General features: G+C 42.7%; 1 long non-coding RNA gene across 1 annotated transcript; it reads left to right on the top strand.

The window, feature by feature from the left end:
- Positions 1-1,631: 1,631 nt before the first annotated feature.
- On the top strand, positions 1,632-4,977 carry LOC115946900 (uncharacterized). Its single transcript, XR_004549430.1, has 3 exons — positions 1,632-1,690; positions 3,258-3,413; positions 4,822-4,977. It is a non-coding gene; the product is annotated as an uncharacterized lncRNA (long non-coding RNA).
- The last annotated feature ends 456 nt before the right edge of the window (positions 4,978-5,433 follow it).

Here is a 5,433-nt window from a genome sequence, read left to right on the forward strand (position 1 = left end):
GCTTGACACAATTGCTCATCAGCACTGTTCTGCCAAGGCAGGGGGAAGGAAAAGCTTCATGCTGGATTTGGAGACGGAGAGCAGTAAAATAAAATAGCAAAGTGCTATTTATACAAATCAAAAACGTAATTCAGGCTTCCCTCACCTTTCAGGGTGGATGCCTAGAGATTCTGACCACATATCTATGGGGCCCCCCTGGATCAGAGATCCAGCAAACACATCTTCCCAGCTGGGAAGAGCTGCTGCAGGGAGCAGGAGCACACAGCAAGGAGCAGCAGACTGCAGGCAGCACCAGCACCCTCACCTCAGCACGGCGGGGGATAGCACGAAATGAAGGAGGAATCTCCTCCCTCCAGCTTTAGCAGCTGAATTCCCTCACCACCATGCTGGGAGCTGGCGAGGAGGACAGCCTGCGCCAGGGCTGTCATTATCGATGTAAATTAAACAGTTACCACCGCAGGGTGACTCTGTTCTTTTCCCTGAGCAGACAGCTGCTCCAGAAAACACATGCTCAGGCTGCTCAGGCTGAAAGGAAGAGCCGCAGAGATTTTATTTATAGATGCAATAGGCAGGTGTTCACGCCTAATGCCTACCCAGTAAGAGATGGAACTGTCTTTTTGCCCATGACAACTACAGACTTGATTACTTTCTGTACACATAATGCATTAAGTACACTCTCTACGTCTCAGTTCCCATTGGGATTCAGTGTGTAACCTCCATACAGCTGTGTTGCCCTCTCTCCTGCAGCAAAACATTTACTCATCTTACCAAGACAGAAAGAAAAAGTACTGCAGACTTTGGAAAACTAAATGTAAATTGAGGAGTTCACACTGCAGTGTGCCTGGTGTGTTTCTGGACTGCAGGAGAGTGTCACGCAATGAACTTCTGTCCATCACTTTTGTATGAAACGTTTCATCAAGGTTTGGAAAACCAGGTATGAAATATTTATTAATTACTGCTAAGTCTCACTATACTGTTGTGAAACTGGCACAGCACAGTTTTGTGCAGGTTCTTTTCAGAAATGATTGCCTTTTATTTCAGCTACATGATCGTAGCACTGCATAATTTATATATATAAGAGCCTTTTGTAGAGCAAGTTGGTAGAAAATCTCAGAAGTACCACAGAAGCTGGGATCTTGTCAAAATTAACAAGGATTTTTTGGGGTTGGTAAACAGACACAACAAAAGAAGTTCCACTGCTTGTGCCACCCATGATTTTGGTAGCAGCAGGTTTGCTATGATGACTTGTGACAAAGCAGTAAGAAAGCAAAACTGAGCTCTCCAAAATGGAAAGGACACCTTGCTGTTAATGCAAGATGTCAGCTGCACAGTGGCACAAACATATTTAGAGATCATATGAAAATGGACTTTAAAATGGCTTTCATTTGAGCTGAGGAAGAAGGCAGATTCTTTTGGGACTGCAGTGCTGTACACTAGTCACCAACAATGCAGAGCACAGAAGCAACTCCACTATGGACTGCCACTGACAAAATCAGGAAATGCTTTATCCATGTTTCTTGCTTAGAATGAATATTCTGACACACCATCTTTACATTAGTGAAATGCACCAGCAGAGTGATGATAATTTACAAACTCTTCCTTTCTTTGGAAATACCTCTTTCAGGTTTGGAAAAATATCCACATGACAGAGTGGAAAGTGCTGGGAGTGTCCACCACAATGCACAAGCAGGTAAGCAGCAGTGATGACCAAGTCGGGCATGACAGTATATTGCTCCATGGGTGCTAGGGTGACTTTAATCCCACCAGTGCTGCCTACCTAAAAACTCAGTTCCTATCCCAAGTCAGGTATCCAGACTCCTTTGACAAGAGGGCATACAATTCTATGATCTGCCTCTCCTCCTGGGCTGCAGAGGGAGTTTCAGTGACGAGCTTCAGCTGCAGCTTTGCACAGCTACAGGTGGTTGAGGGGGATGCAAGGGTTGTGCCAGGACAAAGAATAAAGCTCACAACTCTTTGCTTTCTAGCTCTACAATTAAACTGCTAAAACATGTTGACAATATGTCTGAATCTTGTTGGAACATCTATGGCACAAAAACAGCTTATGCCTGCTCCTGGAATTACTTATAATTAGAACATGTAATTAGGATGTGGACAAACAGACAGGCTCAAATGAGTACAGAGGCCTGTCCCTGTGAAGGCACAATTTTCAGAACAATCAAACAACAATTACCTTTTTAAGAACTAATTTTCATGGCTTGATGAAGAAACATAAACAATAACCAGCTAAAGAATTCTTGCCTTTTTATAGTTCTCCACCCCAAAAAGGCAGACTGTAATTAGGGCAGTTTGAGAAAGCCTGTGTACTGTTTCACTTACTCAAAAAGGTCTGTGCAGTGTGGACCACCACCCTGGTCTGCACTGTGCACAGGGCTATGCCACTCTGATCACTCTATGCATGGAAAAGTAATGGCAACTCGAGTAAGCACAGATCAAGCAAAAGGGTCTCTGACTGCAAGTAACTCCCTGGAGATAGGTTCAAAGAGGTGTGCTCTGGCTGCATGGGAAAGGGATGCAGCAGCAGAGGTCAGTGGGAGCCTGGGAACACTGGTGGAGGAAAGTCCCTGAGTCAACACAGCATCTCTCCCTACCTCTGACTGCCCTCCATTGATACTCCTGGCCCATGTGCTTCCTCTTTGGCATGTATGGGCAGAGTATCTGTATGTAAGACTAGAGGCACAGGGCAAACTGGGCTAGAAGTTCACACTAAGAGCCAAGCTGTGTGGGGAACACACACCATAGACTGTGCTGAGACAGCCTGTAAAGACTCTGCTGGAGACCTCCACCTCACTGCCATCTATGCTTTCAACCCATCCCCCAAGCATGGACCACGAATCCAAACACAGAGTGCTACTGATATCTATCAGAGAGAAGCTTTAAATGGAAGCGAGATGCTTTGCCACTCCCTCTCCCCCATTTAACTGGTGAGGGAACAGTTCTCTAGAAAATAAAAATTCTGCAAGGAGTCATTCATGAACACAGCACTGCCACAGCAACTCCCCTGTCCTACCAAGCAGTGATGCTGAGGGAACAAAACAAAGCAAGTGACACAAGAGGCAACTGTTTTGTCCTAACCTTATGGCACAATTGAATGGCTGATAAACTGGAGGGGAAGGGTGGTAAAAATAATAATAATAGAAAAATTACCACAACAGCCCTGAGGAAGGAACTCAGTGAGTATTTCTGGCTGTACATAAGGAGGATGCTTCTATGTCGCTCTTGGGTTTTGCTTTCTGCAGGTTCCCTACAGAAATGTAGGCAGGTACCAAGCCTACTCAGCTAACAGGAAGAAGCAACTCATGTCTAGCAAGTACACCCAAAGCCTCCGTCAAAAATAGGCTGGATCTCAAGATTCACTCCAACAGGAAGAGGAGGCACAGATCCATTTTTTGCAGGTGAGCTTCTAGGAAACTGGAAATGCATCTGAGAAAGTGTAGCTTACCTGAGAGGCAGCATTCAAGACAGTGAGCACCTGATTTTCTCCATGCACTCTGCATCAAAAGTTTCGCAGGGAGGCTAAAGCGAAGGGAGAAAGGGAGGCAAGTTTTGGTCAGCAACACCCCTTGCTGCAGAGGCCGCACAAGAATTTCCAATCAAAACCCTAAATTGCAGTCCAAAATTCAAATATGTGTTCAGAAACATATATTTCCCCCTGATTTTTACTTTTCAGAGGTAAATTTTCAGATAGAGTATAAAAATGTCCTCAAATCCCTGAAGGCATATGGACGCCTTCATGCTGACTGGAACACAGTGGATGGGGTAACTGTTTAACTTCTGCAGGTTTTGGCAGTAGCAGGCTATTAAGTCAGCTTGGTGCTCACTCCATCCCACGGCCTCTGATTGCAGATCTGAGGATTTGCTCCTGTTCTGCCTATTTACTTTGCTGTAATTAGTTTCTTCATCACAACAGATTTGGCCTCTCACCTGCCCATGCAGCATTTTATCAGTGGCTCCTCCAAAGTTCACATGTGCCATCTCACCCTTACCTACCACAACTTCAATTCCCTGAAGTAATTTGGAAGAAGAAAGATTTTGCCTGTGGTGATCATTTAAGCATCGTACATGTCCCTAATTATTTTCCTTACTAATTTAACTAGTAATGAGGTAAAGTTGGGGTTTTTTCTTTTTAATAAGGGAACTATTACTTTGGCAACAATCCAGTCCTCCTTTATGCTAGCTGGCTTTAGTGATTGTTCATGTACTTTTGCTGACAGATGAAAGACTCCTAAATTCTTTCAAAACTCCTGGATACCATCTGGCCGTAGTGATTAATTGCATTTTTAAATTGTTACTCATTTTTATCACCTACAGAAAAAGAAGCTTTAGAGCAGGTATTTCCCCCGTGTCCTCTGTGATGGAGATAAATGCAGGAATTTGTTTTATTTTGCTGCAATTTTCTGGTTATCCCCAACTGTTTTTTTTTAAAACAGGCAGTATCATTTGACAGACACATCAGATGGAATGCATGTTCCTCTCTCACTGCTAAAACTCATGCAATTCATGCAATAAGTTACTCTTTTTTTATTTTTCTGACTAAGCAAGTGTTTTAGCACACCTTTATAGCAGGAATTTAGTTGACACACTGTTGCTTCTCTTGACGTAAATCTAAGTCTGTGATACACTAGAGAGACACAGACAAGAAAGAGTCCTAGCCAACAATGAAAATGCAAGTATACACTATGCAGCACCTTTTCAAGAATTAAACATTTACCAGGCTCTATCATACTTCATGTAGCACAAGATAATCTCATTTATGATAATAGTGACAAAATAAACTAATAAGTATCTTTAATCTCTTCACAGCTGCATTTGGAGAAATGTCATCGGTGGCACAGCAGGAAACATGTAATAAATGTTTCATTGGCTCCCACAGGTAATATTTTTGCCAAGGCAGCTGGTGAAACCATGCAAGTTTACTGGCCCTCGTATTCAAGCGCAACATCTATCTGGGGAAAACAGCTGAGGACTATGTATAAATTCACATCATAAAAATAAGAAAAAGCCTCAATCTCAGTGACATACTGAGCGAAGTATGTCACTTTATTATTTTATTCCTTTATTATTTTGTTGTTATTACTAATAATAACACCAGTATTCCAGTATCTAAAGCATGTGAGGTTTCAAAGTTCTGTATATAGAAAAGAAACTGTTGCCTAGAAGCATGACTGGAGGTAAGAACTGAGCATGGCTGGGAATCCCATCTATTGCTTTCATTAAAAATTAATTCCAAAGGTTTCTTTTACAACAGACTTTTTTTCCAAGTGCAGTAGATCAGGATGTGCACAACACTGGAATGAAAGAAGGTAGTTAAAGGCAGTTTATGCACCTAGAATGGACATCAAGTCATATGTTGGCTTCAGGATTAAGTCGAACTGGCTTTTCAGTACTGAAAGTACTGAACAGCATTACTTCCAA

The sequence above is a fragment of the Melopsittacus undulatus genome, chromosome 2, assembly GCF_012275295.1.
Source record: "Melopsittacus undulatus isolate bMelUnd1 chromosome 2, bMelUnd1.mat.Z, whole genome shotgun sequence".
In the NCBI taxonomy this organism is placed as follows: Eukaryota; Metazoa; Chordata; class Aves; order Psittaciformes; family Psittaculidae; genus Melopsittacus; species Melopsittacus undulatus.